The 12064-nt window shown below is 37.6% G+C and overlaps 1 pseudogene; it reads right to left on the bottom strand.

Annotated features, from left to right (window-relative positions):
* Nucleotides 1–1647: 1647 nt before the first annotated feature.
* On the bottom strand, nucleotides 1648–1766 carry LOC145265679 (5S ribosomal RNA; annotated as a pseudogene).
* Nucleotides 1767–12064: the final 10298 nt, after the last annotated feature.

Raw genomic sequence — 12064 nt, 5'->3', positions numbered from 1 at the left:
AGAAAGCGTGCGAGAAAACAAATAAATAAAAAAGGAAAATTAAGCGGGAAATATAAAATAGATATCAAATTAAGGCATTTTCTTTTAGCTTGCAAAGAGAAGGTACCATGGAAATACTTTCTAGAATTTTAAGATGATCAGTGAGGACGACTTACTCGAAATCGTAAACGTTAACAAGATCGTATATATATATATATATATATATATATATATATATATGTATATATTATTTATATATATATATATATATAAATATACATATCCATATATATATATGCATGTATATATATATATATATATATATATACATATATATATATATATATATATATATATATATATATACTGTGCATGTGCTTGCATATATGTGCGGGAATATATTTTCCTATCTTAGTTTAAATTAATTATTATTGTTTTTTTTTAATTTATATATAATTTATTTATACTGTTGTTAACTTTTAGTATGGCATCTTATTCATTATCTTTCATTTTTTAAAATTGCTTTTACCACCTTAACGTTCTATTTTCATTTATATTAATTGTTAATTTGTTCTTCTGTTACATAATTTTATACGATCAAAATGTTTTAATTAGATTCGAAACAACATAATGTTATCTTTTTTGTCTGTTACGAATATTTAGTTTACTAGTTAAAATTGATTTATTTAATAAATATACTTGTTATCCTTTAAATTAATTATTACATTAATTCTTATAGGTTTAGATTTTTAATGTTTCCTTTTCTTTTCATTTACGTTGAGCGTAATTATTTTTATAATATGGATTATTGGATGTAGATTTTTTTTCCAATCTATTGGTGAGTGTCCAAGTTGTAGCACCGTAAACAAGGACAGACTACACAATATTAAATATATCTTAGCAAAATCATGCCACGAAGCAGCAACTTTATAATAATCTACCTGCCATATCTAATACCATCAGAGAAAGACGCCTACGATTTGCCGGTCATTGTCTGAGGAGCAGCATGAATTGGTGAGTGATGTATTGCTATGGATTCCACGACACGGACGTGCAAGCAGAAGACGACTTAGATCCACGTACATCCAACAAATAGCACACAACGCCAACTGTGAACCTGAAGATCTGAGCCAAATGATGGAAGACAGGAAACTCTGGAGAGGAAGAGTCACATTGGTCTAGGCAAGGAGCCCGTCATGATGTGATGAAATTTTTTTTATTTTCTATAATAAGTTCATAAACAGTAAATGAGAAAAAATAATCTCGAATCGATTTTTCAAACTTATTTACAACTTACTTATTATACTTAAACGTTTTATTTGGTTGAATGTAATATTGTTTATTCGTTTGTTAAGTTATTTCTTCTATTTAGCAAAAAATATCTAATTGATTTTACGTTTTGAATAGCCCTTAGTTTAATACATTCCATAATATATTCATATTGATTAAAGCTTTTCAATTTTATGCTCCTATATTTTCTCGCGATGATTTTAATTACTATCCAACATTGTGTGCGGTCGGCACCAACCCTATTCAGGATTTAACCGGCTTTTTCCGAATGGGAGTATGAAATTCACAAGCGGTCCACAGTCCCATGCATATCCCCGTTAGGGGAGATGACGGCGTAAGGTTTTTGCAACTTTTTGGAGGGAGCTGGCGACGTCCTCCTACATACAGCACCTGGACTTCCCAAATTGGTAACCCATTTTAGTAATGACCAGGCTCAACGTTGCTTAACTTCGGTGATCTGACGGGAACCGGTGTGTCAACGTGATTATGCCGTATGCAGTGAATATTTGCATATGCTCATATAGATTAGATTATTGAAGAAAAGAGTATAAACTATTTACATCAACGTATTTCAATAGCTATGGTATCTCTATTCTACAGCAGAAAATATTTTCCGTTTACTTTCTACTATATTATAAATTCCTATATCCTGGCATAATGAATAAATTCATTCACTATGATTGAGTCACTTTACCATTCAAATTATCTTACATCTTACAATAATTTATTATTCTCAAGTTTTAATTAGCTTAGTATGTTTATCTAAGTATGTTAATACTACTGAAACTTAATCATTCCATTAATGCCACCTTATCGTTTCAACATATGCCTTTAACTTCAGACTGTCCCCACTTTCTCCATGTTACATGGTTTTTAATTCGCTTTCTATTAAATATTCTATGCGTATGTGTTATCATATATATAGGCTCTTTATCTGGAAGCACATTTTTTAAACTCCTCGGCCTAACGTTCCCAGGAAACATGAGTTGGAACAATTATATTGAGAGCATTGCCAAGACCGCTGCGAAAAAGGTAGGTCCTCTCTACCGTGCTAGAAAGCTACTAACGCCTGAAAGTATCTTGTACCTCTATAAGGCCACAATTCGCCCATGTATGGAGCATTGTTGTCATATTTGGGCTGGTGCATCAGCTACTAGTCTTTTACTCCTAGACAACGTTCAAAAGAAAGTCGCCATCATAATAGGCCGTGAACTGCCATCCAAGCTTCAGTCTATGTCCCATCGACGCAACGTAGCATCCTTCTGCCTGTTCTACAAATATTTTAACGGCGAATGTTCTAACTGCAAGCACTTGTACCCCCTCTACGTAAATACCCCCGACAAACCCGAAAGCAGTACAATCCCACCCCTTCACAGTATAGTGGGGTGGCTTATGGCCAAAATATGACCAAATCGTTACATGCTGGCCCAAAGCACCAAAGTTGGTACATCTATACTTTGGGTTAATACAAACATTTTTGAAGGGGGGTACCCGATTTTAAAGGTCAAGGTATAGGTCAGGCGAAGGTTAAAGGTCAAAATGTGGTAGTACTGTAATTTCAGGTGTCATTTTAGTTTTATCTTGCTTCAAGTAGTATAGTTGGTAACAGGATTTGTAATAATATGTATTTTATGTTTCAGAATGCTTCCTGGTTGAGAACTGAAGTCAGCAAGGCAAGTCAGTAGTGGAGAGCTTGCATTTCAATCTTCAATGCAACATGGATTGGTCAAAGTGCATCATATGCGGTACAGGAGATGGGGCATTAAAGTGTCCTGCAACACAGCAGGATGGCAAAGGTTCACAAGCATATGAAGAATATATTAAAAATGTACATGGTTTTAAAGAACTGAAATCATTGCCTGCAAGAATTTGCTTTGGTGATGATGTGACAACCAATGACCTCAATGTGAATTGTGCTAAGTGGGATAAACACTGTCATTTATTATTTGCCAAATCAAAATTGTTAAGGGCACAAGAGAGAAATGCTAGAAAGAGAATTGTTGACCACTCTGGCGATGATGTTAGTACTGGACAAAGAAAATCCAAACGTGTATCTCGAAGTGATGAAGTAATGGGTTGCAACATGTGTATATTTTGCAAGAAGTCAGATGGTATACTTCAGAAATGTGAAACTTTAGTACTAGACAAAACACTGCGTGAGCAAGCAACAGAACTACAAGATACTGACTTGTTAGCTACTATTGCAGATGGGGATCTTGTTGCTATTGAAGCAAAGTATCACAAACAATGTATGGATGCATTCCGTGTTCGATACAGAAGTTACAAGCGATCCATGGCTACATTATCGGATACAACTGATCAATCAATGACAGACTCAAGGGTATTTGTAGAAATGATATCTTATATTGAAGCGAATGAAGAAGACGGGGAATACATATTTCCATTAGTAGATCTGCACAAAATGTGTGTAGCTCGCTTTGCAGCCTTGGGATATGAAAACAGGTGAACAAGACACGGCTGAAAAACAAACTTTTGAATCATTACAAGGATCAGTGTCAGGAACAATCAGTTGGCAAACAAACAGTTCTTGTCTTTAATGAAGGCCTTCAGAAGCTCATAAAGGAGGAGTTGAAGTCTCGTGATTTTGAGAAGGACGCTCTCTCAATGGTACACATAGCAAAGTTAATACGGCAAGAAATTTCAAAGACAAAATTCTGTACATTCAGTGGAAGTTTCACCACAGACTGTCAAGATGACTCAGTGCCAAATTCACTCAAAGTCTTGATCTCCATGTTGTTATATGGTTCAAACATCAAGGACCAGACCGCAACAAATTCACAAGAATGTCTGACCATATGCCAGCTGATTAGATTCAATTGTAAAGATCAGCCCAAAGTAGCAGAGAACCCACGCCACCATAGATCCAAAGAACCACCGCTTCCCTTATATGTAGGCTTGAGTGTTCACACGCAAACCCGGAGCAAGAAAATGTTGACACATCTCCATAAACTCGGAATCAGTGTCAGCTATGAAAGAGTGTTAGAAGTCGAAGACTGGCTGACAAATGCAGTATGTGAACGATATCAAGAGGGAGGTGTGGTGTGTCCTGTGCAACTTATTGATGGTGTCTTCACAGCAGGGGCACTAGACAATCTGGATCACAATCCAACATCACAAACAGCTGAAGGATCATTCCATGGCACAAGTATCAGTGTGTTCCAGTTTCCTGCAGAGAATAAGCAAGAGACAAGTAGAGAGCCCATCAAAATACCACCACAGGCACACATTAGAAATCCATCCCTTCCAGATAGTTATCGAATAGTTCCAGCTATTGCTTGCAACACCGACACTGTTAATGTCACAAAAGCTGCAGCTATGGAAGACCCTGATCCTGAACCTGTTCTATGTGAAGCAATATACAAAGAAAATCAGTGGTTAGAGGAAAGGATACCTGTAGACCAAAAGAACAGATTAGAAAAAGGTGATATCATGGCCTGGGCCTCGCATCATTCTGCACGCGAACGCGAAGTTACTGATATTCCCGGGACAAGTGTTCTACTGCCACTCTTTTACGAAAGGGCTGCATCGATGGCTATGGTCAAGCATGGTATGGAAGTACTGAAAAAAATAACAACATTGCGAAACCCTGGGCAAATACCTGTTATTGCAGTGGATCAACCTCTCTTTGCTTTGGCCAAATATGCACAGTGGAATTGGTCTGAAACCCTTGGCGAGTCTGAATATGTTGTTTCCTGGGAGGCTTACATACTGAGATGGCATTGTGGAGAATGGTTGGGGATCTCTTGGAAGAATCTGGTTGGTGTATTGCACTGACTGAGAGTGGTGTTGCTACAGCTGGAACTGCTGACTCCTTCCTGAAGGTTGCCCACTTAACCAGAACACGAAATGCACATCAGGTGACAGCAATGACTCTTGCAAAGTTGCAGCGTGATTCCTTTCATGAAATGTGTCCAGAACGCAGCATACACTTCGAAGACTGGAGAACTGACATGACACAAAACAGTCCAACCTTCGCATTCTGGGACAGGATTCTTCAGCTGGAGCTGCTAGTCCTTATCTTTGTAAGGTCACACAGGGAGAAGAATTTTGCTCTTTATGTAGAAGTGTTGGAAGCATTGGCACCATGGTTCTTTGTGCTTGATCGCATGAACTACTCTCGCTGGCTGCCAGTACACATAAAAGACATGAAGACTCTTCCGCCATCAATCAGAGCTGAATTCAAGAAAAACTGGGTGTTCCTGAAGGGTAGGCGACCATTCTCAGCCATGCCTCTAGACCAAGCACACGAGCAGAACAATGAAAAAGTGAAACATTCTGGTGGGGCAATTAGCCTGACCACGAATCCTGCTGCCTTGAAACGATGGATGATTGCCGGTCCAGAGCAGGCAAGGATTCTCGATGAATTTTAAGAGATGAATAACCTGTCTGAGGAACCTTCTTTCCAGAGTCATGAGCAAGGACATGCCATTCAGGAAACATTCCACAAACAAGTCAACAATATGTGTGATGTTATCAAATCAATGGGGAATCCATTCTTGAACACAGCAAAGGAACTCATTGTTCTTGACACCCATGACTGTATGGATGAACAGGTTTTGGAAGGACTATACGGAATGGAGCAACTGGGCAAAGAGCAGTACTCAAGGTAAGTTAGTGATGTGCTGGTGAAACGAGAGAAATCCATCCACAGCACAATCCAGAAAAATAAACTTCCACTTTTCAAGCGACTACACACCAGTACTCCCAGCAGAAACGTGACTCAGTTGCAGGAAATAAAGAGTGATTATAACCTATTCAGCCAACTCTTCATTGCTACTCAGGTCCGTGACACAAACCTCGAGGAGTTTTTCTCGCATGAAAATCACTCATGGCCACCAGCATTGTCACTGAATGGGAAACTTCGTCTACCAGGAAATAAATCAGAACTGTTGGCTTGCATCGACCCAAGTATTCAGCCAGAACCACCATCACACTTCGATGCAAAGATTTTCGATGGGGCTGCCATGGTACACATCCTGCCGCATGAACACAAATGTACATTTGGGGAGTACAGTGACAAAATCTTCATTCCTTGGACAGAGAGGCAACTGCAAAGCAGCACTCGAATTAACATTGTTTGGGACAGATATCATCCAGACAGCTTGAAGGCAACTACACGTGAGAAACGAGGGAAGGGGGTACGCAGGAAGGTGTCTCGCAATGCCAAACTTCCCGCGTCCTTTGCTAGGTTTCTGCAGAATGACAGAAACAAAGAAGAGCTTTTTGCTTTGCTCTCAGGAGAAGTAGCCAACCATGTCTACCCACCTGAAAAATGGGTATACATTACCTCCGGAGAAAGAGTTCTGTCCAATCAGCCTGGATGTACAATGGACAAGTGTGACCACGAGGAGGCAGACAGCAGGATTTCTTTGCATGTGTACGATGCCATGAGGAAAGGTGCAACATCAGTTCTTGTCAGAACTGTTGATACAGACGTGGTTGTGGTCCTTGTAGGAGTTTATCACCGTTTTGTCAGTTGGTATCCTGACTTAGATCTGTGGGTTGGATTTGGTGCAGGAAGGCACTTTCGATACTACCATATCAACTCTGTTTGCCTGGAACTTGGTGAAGATAAATGTCAAGCACTACCCTTCTTCCATGCTTTCACTGGATGTGATGTAACATCCCAATTTAATGGTAAAGGAAAGAAATCAGCATGGAAGACCTGGAAATCACTCCCAATTTCGACAGAAGAGTTTACTACAGCATCGTCCTCACCATTTGTTCCTCTAGAAACATCATCTCCAGTATTCAGGCTAATTGAGCAGTTCACCTGTGCCATGTACGACAACACAACTCACCATAGCAAAGTTAATTACCTTCGGCAAGACCTCTTTCCGAACAGAGTGAAACTAATGGAAAGGCTACCACCTACACAAAATGCTCTGCTCCAACATGTCAACCGATGTGTGTACCAGGCCAGTATCTGGACAGAGAGTCCGAAACCAGTCGTTGCTGCCCCGAGCCCAGCTGGTTTTGGATGGTCCAAATCAGACACAGGGTGGCATCCCATCTGGACCACATTTCCAGCTGCTGCTCCGTGCAAAGAACTCATAAAGTGTGGTTGCAAAGCAGTTCCTATGTGTGTTAAGAACTGTAAATGCGAGAAAGCTGGCCTTACATGTACAACACTATGTCAGTGCCGAGGTGATTGTGAAACATGACGACCCTTCAATATCCTTGTACTCCTTCCAAGAAGATATGCATGCAGAGTTTTATAGAGGTAGTCCATGTAAGCAATTCTTGCAACAATAGTGCAAGAATGTTGCATTAAATAGGAAGTAGTCTGATTACCACTACAATATTCGCATCCGGTTAAGTTCTACAGTACATATTATTATAGAAGTGAATGGTGTTATGCTTGACTTATTGTATTGTATCTGAAACATGCATGCAACTTGTTTGTTTATTGCACTAATGTCTTTATAAATAATGCCCTACTTGTCCAATAGAATTCATATATAAATACTGATGCCAATAATTCATTGTTATATACATTGAAATTACAAGTGGTGACCTATGATCTTGTTCTACAATTCAATATACACTTAAAAGAAATGTCGCTTGAATTACATATATAATTCCCTTAAGAGCATTAACAGTAATTTATGTAATGGCAGCACATTTTGTATTGGAAATTAATAAGAAAGTTGAAAAAAGACAAATAGCGATGTTTGACCTTTGACCTTTGACCTTGCCCTGACCTTGACCTTTAAAATCGGGTACCCCCCTCCAAAAAGTTTGACTTTGTACCAAAGTATATGTGTGCCGAATTTGGTGCTTTGGGCCAGCAGGTAACAATCATTATCATAAGCCACCTCACTAGTAGAGATCCCTAGATGGAAGAGACCCTTCTATGCCAGTGGTTTCTTCCCCAGAACCGCTAGACTTTGGAACTCCCTGCTAAGTTCCTGCTTCCCCAACTGTACTCACATGCAGAAGTTCAAGTGTAACGTGAACCGACATCTTGCTGTCCAACTCCCCACCTAGTGCCCCTGTAGCCTGTGTCCCTACATCAAAGTGGCAATGTGTCTGGTTTGGGGTAAAAATGTAATTAAAAATTATACACATATATATATATATATATATATATATATATATTATTATTATTATTATTATTATTATTATTTAAATATATATAACTTTATTCGATTGGAAAAATGTAAGAATAATTGTAAAGACGTGAACCATAGCGGAAATTCAGTCGACTAAAATAAGATGGAAAACGGGGTGAGGAAAAGAAAATGAGGGAAGTTATATGTAACAAATGTACGATTCAGTAAAATAAACAAGTCGATTAAAAAACAAGATCGTTAAAATACACCCGAAGCGCTTTTCGTTCAGACTAACTTTTCAAGGGTATACGTCTGAAAATTATTATTTATTTATTTATTTATTTATTTTAGAATATTTGGTAGTGGAATGGAGTAAGAGCGGAGAGGAGGTTAAGAAAAACAAAAAACAAACTGTGACTACCCAAATAATTCTAATGGAAGCCGGAGGTTTCTCTGCTTGCACAATGTAGTGGGGCTGGAAACGATGGAAAGTGCTTCGATGATAGGCAGGTGGAACTTTGTACGTCCTCGATGCAAAACAGAAAAAACTCCGGAGTGAATGCAAGACCACACTCCTTTTTATCGACCAAGTGTTGGCCGATGGACGATTCTATCAATTGAGACTTTCTGGTGGTAGGTTGATGGTCTCGGATGATTCGGGGAATATGTTGGGCGATTCTGACCTGAACACACCAACATTGTAAATTTATAAATAATATTGCTTGCTTGCTTGAAAGATAGGAAAGACACCCTTACGAAATGAAGGAAAGGCGGTTTTTGTGGAAAAAGCAATACGGAGGGATAGAGCACCAAAATTAGAAGACACCAGAGAGGAAATCTTATCACCAATAAGTTGGCCTCCAGGTCCAATCCAGGGTAACTTAAGGTATACCGGGAGTCTAGATGGACCATATTTTGATAGCTCAGAAAAGGATTGAATTTTCCTATTAATAAATATTTTAACTAATGGAGGTGGATATCCATTCATAATAAAACTCCTTTTAATGCTCTCAATTTCCAAATCAATAAAAGGTGGGGAACAAATAACAAGTGCCCGATTAGTAAGGGTTCTAATAAGATTAAGTTTCCTGGTTGTGGGTACAAAGGAATCCCAACTGAGATAAAGACCAGTGAAAGTGGGGTTTCTATAAATAGATGTCATAAAAGAAAGCTCACGTTTAGAAACTAACACATCAAGGAAAGGAAGGGAGTTATCTTTTTTTCATCTCCATCGTAAATTTGAGAGATGGGTGTAAATTATTTAATAAGTAGAAAAAGGACACAGCTTCATCATGCGTTGCGAAACAAGAAAAAGTGTCGTCAACATAACGCATGTAAAATGCTGGTCTGGGACACTTGTCAAACAACGTCTGTTCTAAAAAGCCCACAAAAATATTGACCAAGTTGGGCCAAGGGAAGATCCTATTGATATAGCGTCGAACTGGCGATACATCATATCGTTGAAACTAAAGAAAACAGACTTGGTAGCAAGTTCCATGAGTTCAACGAAAACCGCCTCAGGAAAAGAGGGAAGGTGAGCCTCTATAAAGAAAATCAGCACATATGTCAATGACCTCGTCAAGAGGGACATTGATAAACAAATTGCTAATGTCAAAGGAGACCCAATAACAGTTGTTAGTAGTAAGAGGAAGCTCCTTGATAGTCGATGCGAAAGGAAAAGAATCGGGTTTGCAATGTGTTGAATAAAAATAACAAACTGGTTCAAGAATTAAAACCATTTAGCCAGATGGTATGGGGCCGAACCTACCATCGACAAGATTGGTCTCAGTTGAGTATCAATTTTGTGTACCTAAGGCAGTCCGTAAATCCTGGGGCGTTGAGAACCCACCGGTCCGATATTATTATAAACTTCCTTAGATAAATATTTAAGTTTATGCCATCGGAGTAGTTTATTTTGAAGCCTGGTTTATATTGAAGGAATATTTTTGTGGGCTTTTTAGAACAAAATTATGAACGGATAAAACCTCCATTAGTTAACATAGTTATTAATAAGAAAATTCAATCCTTTTCTGAGCTACCAAAATATGTTTCATCTAGACTCCCGGTATACTTTAAGTTACCCTTGATTGGACCTGAAGGCCAACTACTTGGTGATAAGATTTCCTCTCTGGTGTCTTCTAATTTTGGTGCTCTATCCCTCCGTGTTGCTTTTTCCAGAAAAACCGCCTTTCCCTCATTCCGTACAGATGTCTTGCCTACCTTGCCATTAATGTTTGTATAAATAAAATTAATATATATATATATATGTATATATATGCATATATATGTATATATATATGTATATATATGTATATATATATGTATATATATATATATTATTTCACTGCCTATATATATGTATATGTATATATATATGTATATATATATATATATATATATGCGTGATATTATAATTATAAAGTTTTGAACTAGGAAACCCCGATTATCTTTATTTACATACGTCTATTCCAACTCCATAATGTGTACGGAATTTCGAACAGAATACATACAGAATTTGAAAAGCAAACATAACCAAACTAAAAATATGCTATATATATATATCTATATATATATATATATATATATATATATATATATATATATATATAGGAAATTTATTACTGTGAGTCCAGAATGAGTTTACAAATTGTTTCAGCTAGAGGAAAATCCTCAAAGAGAGGAAAAATCCAACTAGCATCATCATCATCAGATATTATTAACCACATTTCTTTCCGTAAACAAAAAAATCCTTTCCAACTCCACATGGACAAAATAATTAAAGATATAGATAAATCTAAGCAAATATACCTCAAGGCTGATAAATCACAAAATTTCTACAACGTCTCCAAACAAAATACTTAAAACTTCTAAATGATAATCTCACCTCAACATACAAAAAATCAAATATTGACTTAATCAAAGACATTAATATAGATAGTAAAATAATCACAGATACTTTAAACCTAAGCAACAGGGTAGCTAAGCTAGATACTAAAAATGCATACCTCCTCATAAAAGACCATAAAGAACACTTCCGTACCAGACCACAAACCAGGCTTATCAACCCCACCAGACCCGAAATTGGCAAAATCAGCAAAACAATTCTTGAAAGAATCAATAAACAAATCAAAAATAAATTCAACCTAACCCACTGGATTAACACCGAAGACACCATTAATTGGTTCAAAAGAATACCTAACAAGAACAAGGCTGCATTTATTCAATTTGACATAGTTAATTACTACCCTTCTATTTCTAAACACCTTTTTGACACTGTCTTGGATTTTACTTCTACCTTCTCCGATGTTCAACCATTTGAAACTGACATCATTCTGAAATGCCGTAAAACTGTCCTACTAAGCCAGGACTATCAATGGACTAAAAAAGACCAACCTACCTCCTTCGACCTTGCGATGGGTGCTTTTGATGCAGCTGAGGCTACTGACTTAGTAGGCCTTTTCATCCTATATAATCTCACAAAATTTATCCCCAACAACAACGTGGGACTTTACAGAGATGATGGCCTTATCATTGTTGAAAACGCAAGCGGCCCAAAGTGCGAAGGCATTAAAAAGAACATCATCAGGGAACTGAAGAATATGGATCTAAAGATTGAAGTAACTTCCAACTTAAAAACAGTAAATTTTCTAGATGTTACTTTTAACCTCCCTAATAATACTTATGAACAATACACTAAAATAATACATACCCCCTATATA

Source organism: Euprymna scolopes, chromosome 3 (genome assembly GCF_053919585.1).
Source record: "Euprymna scolopes isolate OS-2025 chromosome 3, ASM5391958v1, whole genome shotgun sequence".
In the NCBI taxonomy this organism is placed as follows: domain Eukaryota; kingdom Metazoa; phylum Mollusca; class Cephalopoda; order Sepiida; family Sepiolidae; genus Euprymna; species Euprymna scolopes.
This window is presented reverse-complemented; position numbering and strand designations above follow the sequence as displayed.